At 41.4% G+C, this 11355-nt stretch overlaps 1 long non-coding RNA gene across 1 annotated transcript in view; it reads left to right on the top strand.

Annotated features, from left to right (window-relative positions):
- Positions 1–331: 331 nt before the first annotated feature.
- Positions 332–11355, top strand: part of LOC135284448 (uncharacterized) — a 53596-nt gene continuing 42572 nt past the window's right edge. The window contains exon 1 of the long non-coding RNA XR_010349849.1: positions 332–546. This is a non-coding gene — a long non-coding RNA (uncharacterized LOC135284448). The remainder of the gene's footprint in view (positions 547–11355) is intronic.

Genomic DNA, 11355 nt, shown 5'->3' with positions numbered 1-11355 from the left:
CACGGGATATCAGCTTTGCTTCACCTCTGACACTGCTCCTGGTGGAACTGGACATCTCATGGGTGCAGTGTCATGTCATCCACCCCTGTGTAGATCTCCTGGGTGCCCTGGAGCACATCAAACATGGCACAGTTACATTTGTTCAACAAAATCAAGTCCTGGAGCAGACTGCTAGGTGAGTGCAGTAGTAGTGCACATGTGGGCAGCTAAACTTGTGCCAGTGAATCTGGAGGTGAATTCCACTCCAAAAGTCAGGTACCTCTATTTTCCAATCTCTGCTACCAATGGTTACAATTTAGGGTCAGGTAGGATTGACATCCTCACACTGGTCTTGCTTCAGAAGGTGTCTGTTTGCTAGTAGAGCTCAGTGCAGTGTAGCAGTGCTGACATATTCATTCCACTGGAGAGATGCCTGCAGTCATTCTTGGGAGGTGACTCACTGAAAAACTCCCACAGTCGAGACTATTTGTCCGTTCTAAATTAAACATCTTACAGTAAGAACAGAAATCCTCCCTTAGGATCTGCTGGAGGCTCTTACATGGAAAGGTATGTATGATTAGTCAGCTTCATACCTGGGAAGGGCTCTCAGTGAAGACAGAGGGACTGTTTGTAGCCCTGGTTGAGCAGGGGTGTTGGACTGATGACCCTCAGAGGTCCCTTCCAACCTCAGCTGTCCTGTGATTCTGGGATCCAGTTGTTATACAGAACTGGACTCTGCCAGCCTGCAGTGGAGTCAGTACAGCTGAGGTTTAAAATTGGGTACCCACATGAATAGTTTCTAAATCAGGATTCATAAAAGCCCAAGTGGAACATAAGGCTTCCATGAACTGGTACAGAAGGAGCAAGGCTGTGCTGGCTTCCACTTGGGTACTGAGATCCTGCTGAATTTACTGAGACTTCCATATCTACAGAGCAGTTAGTAATGCAAATGCTTGTTTGGATCTGGATCTAAGATCAGAAAAAATGACAGCTGGAGCCAACCTATCTCTTGCTAATACTGTTTTTATCCATCACTACTAAATTAGTTTCTACATTAAAGCTGTTTTTACATTTTTTTCCTCTCTCAGATTTTAGTGGTTTATTACTAAATCTTGCTCTTTTGGGATAATCCAGTCATTAAAATTAGGTTTAAAACTGAGATTTAGCACAGAGCTTAGTGCAATCCATGTCTGACTATTATGTGATGTTTAAAAAGGTTTCTTCTGAAGTGCATGGGACTTGCTGTGCTAAAAAAGCCAGGACAGTGAGCGTGGAAGCCTAGAAGATAAGGGAGTTAATGTGTATGTCTGAAACACTGATAGCTGAATGGCTGTGGGCCCATCCAAGGGCTGTTGGTATTAACAAGCAGGGGATGTAGGTAATACCACACTGTGAGAAAGAACAGGATGTGGCTGGAGATAGGGCAGCACTTTTCTGGGACAAAAGGCCTTGATCTGGCTCCTGGAGAGCTCAGTGCAATGTAGCAGTGCTGACATATCCATTCCACTGGAGAGATGCCTGCAGTCATTCCCAATACAGGAATGAGGTTGAGAAGAGGGCATGGACTATAGGGGGGATAGAGACCACCAAAGATCCCAAAGCCTGCCAACCCATTTCCAGAAAGGTGTGGAAAAACAGATTGAACATGGTAACTATTTTGCATAGAAAGTGAAAAGCTTATTTCCAGGGCGGGGAAAACTTGTCTCTACAAGGACACTCCCACAAAGCCCAGTGCACTTGCTGCATGTGTGTGCCCCAGGGCCCTGGACACCCCAGCTGGATTGAACTGGAGCCACAACTGCTGATCTCTTTTCCCTCTTTCTTTTCTTTATCTCTCCCCCTTTTTTAACCCGCTTCCTCTCTCTCTCTCTCTCTCTCTCTCTTCCCGTTCACCCTACCCCATTTTCCAAAACCTACTGCTGTGTGCTTAGACAGGAGATCACAGACTAACATATCCATGCCAAGGGTGTATAATGTACTAATGGAACTTTGTAAGCTTATGTGGATCCTGAGTTTTGTTGTTCCTTTTGAGAATCTGTCAATCTTGCATGCTCCCCTCCCCTTAAAAGTGGGATGTCACAGTGAGCTAATGGACCACTGCTCTGAGAGCAGCCCCAGGACAATTTTTGACCAGCCCATTGAGATCCTCTGTATATCACAATTATAGCTTAGTATAAAAATGTGATTTGTATGTGGCCCAGTAGTCTGTTTGTCACTTTGGCTTGCCACACAGCAGACAAAAAAGACCAATATCATCTGCATTTGATCCACAGAAGATTGTGTGGGGTCTAACATGATTTGGAACCCTGAAATTAAGGTGTGGTTTAGTGGAGAGACTCTAATGAAACAGACACTGCACACATAGAAGTAAGAAAGCAAGTTAATAAATTAATTCTGATAAATTCTGATAAATAATTCTAATAAATTAATTATCTCCAGATAAACCTTCCAAATTAACAGTATTAATACACAGGTAAACAATGACTTCTTAAATAAAAGGGTGTGGAAAACAAAACTAATGTAATTGGAATATTGACATAGTTTCACCTGATAAGTTTTTCATGTTAACTTTTATAGTGTTAATAATAAAATCTCTAGCCAAAATTCATGTTTAGCCAAGTCATGACACACTGCAATTGATGTGGGGTGCTGCAAACCTGCAGTATCAGTTGGTTTGGATGAAACACCCCTGTATGAATAGTGAAACAATCTGCCTGGGGACCTTCCTTCATTGGGGAATTTCACAAATAGGTCAGAGAATGATGAGCTGGGAGTCTTCTTATGCAGCATTGCTTCTACTTCAGTGTTGCTTCTACTTCACTGTTGGGTCTCCTGGGTTCCTGAAGCCTCTCTGGGAAAGTCACTCCCTGCAGTCTGCAAGAGTTTTTGAGCTGTAGAATTTCTTTGAATTGAGGTATTTGGTGGTGCTGGAGCCCCCAGACAACCCAGTGAAGGCCAGCAGAGTTGGTTTCTAAGTCCTGTCACAGTCTTGATATTTAATGAATAATAATTGAGTTAAACGTTAAATTTTCTTTCATTTTACTGCCATTAGACTTGAAAATTTACAGTAGCATGCTATTTTCATCATTTTTTTACAGTAGTTGCTTGTATACTTCAGTATACTTTTCCAGTTCTCTTTTCTTACACTACTTTCTTCATATACTTCTGTAATCATCATACCACACTGATGATATTGATTAGTCAAATTAGGATATGAGCATGTAAGATCCAGGGGAGCTGTGAGCAAGAGTACAAATGTGAGCAGTACAATGGAATTCAGCAGGGCTCTTTCACATTAAGTACCCTGGAAGCTGTCAGGAATTTAATGCTGAGCCTGAAAACACTTCCACCCCATGGTCTGAGCTTTTCCTAAGGATTCTACGGCCTCAAGGTCACACTGGATTCAGGGGACCTGCCTGGACATGGGGATCTCCAGGCAAGTGCTGGGCAGTGGCAGTGGGCTCTCATGAAGAGGAGAAACTGAGGAAGGAGTGTAATCCTTTCTCAGACAGGGCAACTTCTAAGTAACATCCAAAATCCATTTTGTCTGAGCTTTGTGTGCCTATGGCAAGGGGGTTGCAACTAGATGATCTTTAAGGTCCCTTCCAAGCCATTCTATGGCTCATTCTGATTCACTTTGTGATTCTGAGATTTGATGACAAGAGACTGATTTTTTTCTGCAAGCTGTGCATCCTTTCCCTGGCACTTCTGCTTTCTCTTTTACCTTGTCAGGTTGGTGATGTTTTTTCAAGTTGCATCCATTGCATTTCTGTTTTCTTTGATCTCTCTTCTTGTTGCTTAAATATGCACATTTACAGAAGAATAGCAAGTAAAACTCTTTTGCCTTTTGCTTCTCTTTTGGGTGATGGCATGTGCTATTATTGGGTTGGCAGGGGTTATTATTTCAGCTATCCTGTCATATAGAAGAGTCTAGCTTTTTTTCTTACAACTCCTAGAAGATCACAAAATTGTTTCCACAGTCTTTTCATTTAACACATAATAGCAAGGTTAAAATAATCAATATTGGCTGTTTTATTGAAATACAGAAAAATATAAAAATTTATTAAGTTTTTCCTTTTGTAAATTCTTTACTGGACTACAGCTCATATGGAAGTTAATATACCTAATAGGCCTATTACAGTGTATAAATTATAAAGTTTATATAAGTAGTATAATAAAATATAATAATACTGATAATATCTTAGAATTTGCAACAAAACCCCTTCAACACATTCAGTTTAAGATGTGGTCACAATTCTTAGATTTATTGTAGGTGTTTGTAGCTCTTTGTGAATTTCTGTGGAGGGAAGGATGGTTATTCCTGCTTTGCTGATACTACAAAATGCAAAAGTTTCTCAGGGTTTTTTAGAGGTTCCACTTATTTTTTTACATAATTCCTAATTTGTAAATCACAGTTAGGAATTATGTAAATTCCTAATTGTGATATACAAATCTGTGCTGGATGTAAAACTGAATATTTTGTTTTATTTCATTATTGCTTGGGACTCTCAGTTTGCTCTGATTGATATTGCTGGAATTTCTAAAGTCCAAATTACAGAGTAGAGAGAAATATTCGTAGTGCTGAAGGGATGATGGATTTTGCTCTGACTCTTTTGAAGCAATTCTCTTTGCCCTGAAATCTTAGACAGATTAAAAATGGTCATCTAGCTAATTCTCCTCAGGAACTGAAATTAGTGAGTTGTTCTGATTTATGCTTGTGAAAGACCTTCCTTGAGCCCTTGCAATGAGCAAGAGGAAAGTCCCACCATCCAGGATTAGTTCAAAAGCAGACTGCAGTAGTGAGGGGATTTGTCATCATGTAGTTCCAGAGACCTTTTGCAGGTCTCCCCAGGTACATTAATTTTAATCAATTCTGGGATAGGGAAATTATTCTTGAAATTATCCAGAGAGAAAGTCACTGTCCCTCCAGTCTAATAAGAGAAATCACCAACTGCAGGGGGAGGATCCAGCAGTCAGTGACAGTGTAGACAGATCCTAGAGAGATCCTAGAGACATCTCCCACCTTTTCCTCATCAGGAAAGCATGACTGATTTTCTTGCTCTTGGCTTATCATGTGATGGTTTCTGTCCTGTGTTTCCTCCTGTTCCCATGAGCTGCAGGAAAGGAGAGAGCTGGAGGCTGCTGCTTCTGGTTCCTTCTTTCTGGACACCATTTTGAGTGACGGTGTCCAGAGAAACTGGAAGAGAAACTTTGATATGGCAGTTTTCTGCTGCTTGGTAGTTTTTGTGCTGCTGGAAAAGATTAATGAAGGCAAAGCAGATTTGAACTGTGTGCAGCACTACCTGGGCTGTGCATGTGGAAACAGAACAGCTCAGCTGGGCATGGCAGCACACAATCTGCCATCAGATGGGACAGATTCTGAAGTCTCAGGAAGGTGAAGATCTGTCCCCAGGGGACCTCAGGAGGTTGTGTCTGCATCGTGGCATGGCAGGGGGACAGCAGGTCCTGGTTTAGTGCTAGGCTGGATGGTCTGGGTGGCCTAGACCCCTCTATCGATGACAGGCTGCAACATGAGCTGCTGGGATGGGGTCTTGAGGTCTTGTCTCTGAGGGATTCCCAACCCAGCTCCATTTCACCCACCAGGGAGCTTAAGGATGTCAGATGATTTGTGTGAGCTAAAAAATGAGTGTCAGCTTACTGCATGGCCAGTGGTTAAGTTTTCACATGCCCCTGCAGGGAAAGAGCTATTAAGTAGATGAAAGGGGACTCTTTTATGGGATGTCTGTGTATCCATCTACATTGCTTCTCACTGGTTTTGTTGGCAAACTGCTTTCTCTTCAGTGCTATTCTGCTTCTCCATTTATAATTTTATGCTTGACTCAGTATATATTTGTCTTTCAGAACGAGCACTATCTTTTTATTCCTCATTTTTCTTTCAAAATGTAGTTGGAGGCCTGAGGGACAGTCACAGTGTGCTTGTAAAGCTCTGGAGGAGAAACAGTCCCAAGCCAAGGAAATAGTTGCTGCAGAGACCCTTCACGTCCTTGTGGGAATAGAAACTGCTCCATCTCACTGGAACTACCAAGGGAGAATTACTGTGCTCCTGCTTCAGTGAAAAGCTGGCACACTTCAGTATTTCTATGTGTATCAAGTCACAAGTGGTTCTGTTTGGTCTTTATTTTTAATTGCTGGGGTAGAAATAAGATTTCCTCTGATTTAGGAAGATCCCCAGCTGGATAGAAGCCCCACTCTCCCAGGCAAAGAACCCACCAATGGCCTTTCCTCACTGAGCCACTCTACCAGGGTCGGGAGCAGGAAACATTTACACACCTGGTTAGCAGAAGTCTGCAAAAAGCTCCTTTTATACAGGCTGCTGTTTAGTTTCATTAGTCCCAGACTTGGCTGTCTGCAGTAATGCATTATCGATCTTCCCCATACATGCAGTTAGAATTTATTAGTGCAACTGTTACCTTGCTGACTCGTCCATTTGTAGTGTCACACATGACAAGGATTTTGAAGGACAGCAACAGCCCAGCTGGGAGCACATGAGAGCTGCATTCGCAGCAGTACAGCTGACATAGCAGTAGTGACACAGCCAAAATTAAATCACCACTCCAGGAATACTTGGCAGCCCAAGCCCAGACTGGAAATACCGAACAAGTTTGCTGACATCACAGGTACCTTTTTGTTGTCCTAAAAAAACTCCAGAATGATGTGGAATCTCATGTCATAAAATGTGATATTCTTCAAAGTGTCATTCCATGATTCATTTGTTTTGGTTGTGGTAACATCCCTCTCAGTGTACTACACTCTCATTAATTTTCTCCCAGTGGAGAATTTCCATCTTCTTTGTAATTATTTGGGGATGGAAAAAAAAAAATTCCGGTTATGTCATTTAGTAGGGCAACTATTAGGGAAGACTGAGACCTCAGGGTTTTAGCACTGTGTGATCCGAAGACCATCAGTGTCAGTGAGTTCATTGGTTTATTTGTGCAACAAATTCAACCTTCTATCCTATTTAGTTTTAGAAGTGATATCACTAGTAAATATACTTCCAGGACTATGATAAAAGTGACTTTCAGAAGTATGTCCTTCTGAGATAGGTTGAAGTTTCATCATATAAAATCTCCCTATTTGCAAAAGCTGCTACCCTCTTCTGCCGGTGTTGGGTGTGATCAATCTTCTCATGCCTAACTCTGTGAGAGCTGGGTGTTACTTTCTGACATGTTGGTTAACCTTGGAGTCTTGTAATGGGCCAAGGCACCAGGAGAGACCTGGCACTGGGATCCATGTGCTCCTGTGTGGGACTCTGCCTATCACAGTGACCACAACACTGTTTCCTCTGCGTAACACAAGTGAACTTCTGAGCGTTTAAAGTTTGTTTTTATAATTTGAAAATCCTTTCCCAGCATTTATAAGCACATTTGGTGGCATGTAGTATGGGTGGAGACTAGGTCTTCTGTTGCAAGGAAACTCTCATTTTCCTTTCTGAACTGGAAAAGAAAAACTACCCTTTCCAAGTGAAATTCCAGGAAAGCAGATAAATGAGAAAAAGTGTTTGGTCTGAATTTAAGTGTTTTCTAACTTTTGTAATAGAATGTTGTTCAAAAGTCCATTTCAGGAGAAAGAAAATAAAAACTGCCATTCCAAAAGGACCAATAGAATTCATGAACTTCACAATGTGTAAAATTTCTTTCTAGGGCAAATGCTATCAGAATAAACAGATTTATGAAAATGCGCAAAATATTAAAAGCCCTGTTTTGTTTTGGTTCCCAAAATTCTTCAATGAGATTGTACTAACCAGCTAGTACTGTAAGTGTACCCTTGGGCTGAATATCCTGGCAGACCTTTTGGAATGCACCTGTAGAGCCTAATCCTGAATTCAAAGCAAGAAAACAGTAGCAGAGGTATATCAGACTGGGGTACTTTAAAAAAAACACCCTGATTACTGTTTTAAAGGAGGGTTTAAAGCTGTTTTCAGCTGCTATGAAGGCTGGATCCTCCTTTTCAAATTTTTTTGGGGACTGTCATTCTCCAGTTCCCTCTTGTAACTTCCTGAACCATGCCTGCAGCACAGTGGGGATTCTATAGCAATTTCATTTTTATTGAAGAACAGAGATGGAAAATTTGAGTAAAAGAATGAATAATTCCATTTCTAGTGGAGCATGCTGTGTCTGTTATTGTGGTGTTGCATGTCACACATGATGTCCTCTGTGTAACTTCTTACAGGGATTTCAGTACAGGTACCTCAGCCTGTCTGTCAGAAGCCAGTATGAGTCTGAGAGACAGGAAAATGGGGTTTAAGTCAGCTGGATAATCATGGGCAGGACTCTGTCATATCTGGTGCTTTGGGTAGGTTGAAGTTGTGGGATGGAAACTGCAACTTGGCTGCTTCTTTTTGAGAACAGAGAGAATCTTTACTGCAAGTATGAACATAGCCTTAGGAGTATGTAAAATTCAACAGTATTTAATTCTGAAATCCCAGGAGTTTTGTATTTTAGTGTCAAACTTTTCCTTATTTTTCTTAATGTTTGTGCATGTCTGAGTATATGAACTACAAGTAGAATGTCAGCAGCAGCAAGCCCAGATTTTAGCTTTGATAATCAATTTTGTAAATGATTATTTATTTTGTAGCACCTGAAAATAAATTAGGTTCTTGAAAAGAAATTGTATGGAAAAGGAGATTACAGTGCAATGAAGGATTTGACAGTTCAGCGAGAAGAGAGGGGAAGAAAATGGGTTATGGAAATTGGAATATGTGGTTACTGAAGCTAGTGTGGGTGGCTAGAAATAATTTTGCATGTGAAGTGTATGTACAACCTTTTTCTGAAAAGCATGTGAAAAGAGTGAATTTTTATTTTAAATGTAAAGGCTTTTCTCAGAAATGGTATTTGAGATCAGTAGATGAACAAGAACTCAGAATTATTTACTGAGGAAAAGATTTTTGGAAAAAGTGAAGCAAAATGCACTCCTCATGATCAGCCCTCTTTGTCTGACTCTGGAGCTTTTGTGTCTTGCAGTGACATTTCTCCTTTTCTTTATTGGACAAATATGTGAGTTGCTGAAGCCAGTTGGAATATTCCTTTGGAAATACTGCTTGAAAAGAAATCACTTCATTTTCAAAATAAAAACTGAGGAGAAAAATTCCTGGTTTTAGTCAAACAAATAAACACACAAACAAAACCATGTTAAGTCCAAATAATTATTTCTCTTTGGTTTATGAAAACTATAGGCCTGAATGCTTTTGTCTATGAATTGGGTTGAGAGCCAAAGATTTCTCTTGCTTCAGTGGATGAAACCTGGATCTCATTGTGTAAAACAAAACAAAAAAATCTTTCTCTGGACTATTTTTGAAAGTAAAAATATTTGGAGTTCCTAAAAATGCAATTTCTTGTGCATTCTTGTGCATGAGTAGACATGGTCACGCAAACAGATAACCTAGCAACAACTGTGAGTTCAGAGTTTGCCTGACATCATTAATTGCTAATCAGACAAATTCCTTTACTTTATGCAAGATGTGATTTGGATGCCATAAAGACCATAAAATGTGGTGCAAAACCTCTCAGCTGTTTCTTTTTCACTTTGGACATGTTGAGATGGCTTTTGAGTTTCAGTGGGCTGAAGTAAAGGAGACCTTTATGTGCAGGGCTCCTGGGTATCTCTGGTCTGCCTAAGCCAGGCAATATTAATTGTATGGGAGGAAATTGAGATTCTTTGCCCATTTAGAGATCATCCATCATTTTCAGAATTAAGCATCCCAGCATTTCTCACATGAAAGTTAAGCAAGGGAAGGAGACTCAGCCTAATAGTATGTGATTGCAAGATAATGAAAGGTGCTGGGGCTTACTTATTTACCAGAGGTTTATCTGCCTGCCTGGTAAGGAGATGTCTGCCATGCAAAGTGCTGAGACAGATGGCCCAGCAGGCTGCTGGGAGTGCAGTGCCATTCCCATGGGAATGCTGGACTGATGGAGCTCACTAGTGCAAAGAGCAGGGCTGTGTGTGCCTGGGGTTGGGGTTTGCAGGTTTGAGCCAGTCTGGGCAGTGGTTTAGCTGTGCATGCCCCTGGCATGCATGGCTGTAGCTCTCCCTGCATGCATTCCAATGCATCCAGAGGATGAGGCAGGACCAGATGCACCACATGAAGTAGGAAGGCAGAGCCTTTGGGGCCGAGGTGCAGGACAGCCAGGCTATCTCAGCTTGCAGAGGTGCACCTCACTTATTGGTGAGTAATGGGTGAGTATCTGCTCAGGCTGAGGGGTGGGTCCAAGGTCGAGATCACCCCCACACCCTTGGGGCAGAGCCTGTGACTTAAGCTGCCCTAGAAGAATAAAAATGTTACTTCTATGACTATTATACCTCAACACAAGTATAGATGAAAGGTTGAAGCTTCTGTTTCCAATGTTCTTCACTTGATTAATTATACAGCCTTCTAATGACTGATTGAGCAAAAGAGCCATTTAACACATCTGGCCAGATTGAGACAATTGCTGAGGTGCAGCTCTCAGCTGTGTCCCCAGTAGAGCTGTCCCATGTTTGAAGGTGCAAGGGCCATATTTCCTCTTAGGAGACTTACAACACTTTGGGGCCAGATTCATCTCTGTGCTCTGGGCATGCAGAGCAGCCAACCTACTCCAGGAGTGGAAGTTGTGGTCAAAGTGCCTTTCCAGGGTCCTCTGTTTTGAGCTCTCCTGCTTGACTGTGTGAGCCTTGCATTGCCTCTTACAATCAGGCTCGTACCCATTAAATTTTTGGTGGAAATCAGTGTCCTTTTTATGATTCAATAAATGTTGTTTTGAGGATAGGTGCAGGGAATCTGCACACTGAGTACAAAATATAGTGTGCTGAGTGTTGCACTTTGGGAAAGGGCAATGCTAAGATGAAACCAAATCAGAACCTTTTTTGTCATTGTTATCCACAGTGAAGAGGTTTTTGTTACTCCTTGATGCATGTTGCTGATAATGGTTTAACAGGTGTGATCCACCCACATTTGGCTGTATCTGAAAAGTGCACACTGGCACTGCAGGTAGTGGGGTATAAATCTTAGACGGTGATGGTCTCTGCATTGCAGAGCTGGGTCAGGCTCTGGAAAGAACTAGTGACCAATATTACAGCTTCTTAATGTCTATCAACACACAACTGGCTGTCTGTTGGGGGAAAAGGTTTTGAATTATGGAAAAAAGTGTGTTACATTTCATAACATCTAGACATGAAGGATCTTCAACAGTGCTGGAACTCCCAGTAACTGTAAAAGGCACTACTGCTCCCCATGATGGCTATAACTGAGGTATCTTAATAAATAAAATAATAATGAACCGCAGTTATTAAAAGATAGTAACTATTAAACTATATTAAAAGATAGTAAGAATCACAGCTGCTGTCATTCAAGAGCAGTGTGGTTCTTTGAAAGTTACA

Source organism: Passer domesticus, chromosome 1 (genome assembly GCF_036417665.1).
Source record: "Passer domesticus isolate bPasDom1 chromosome 1, bPasDom1.hap1, whole genome shotgun sequence".
Lineage (NCBI taxonomy): Eukaryota > Metazoa > Chordata > Aves > Passeriformes > Passeridae > Passer > Passer domesticus.
Note: the sequence above shows the minus strand (reverse complement) of the source record. Positions and strands in the feature narration are given on the sequence as shown.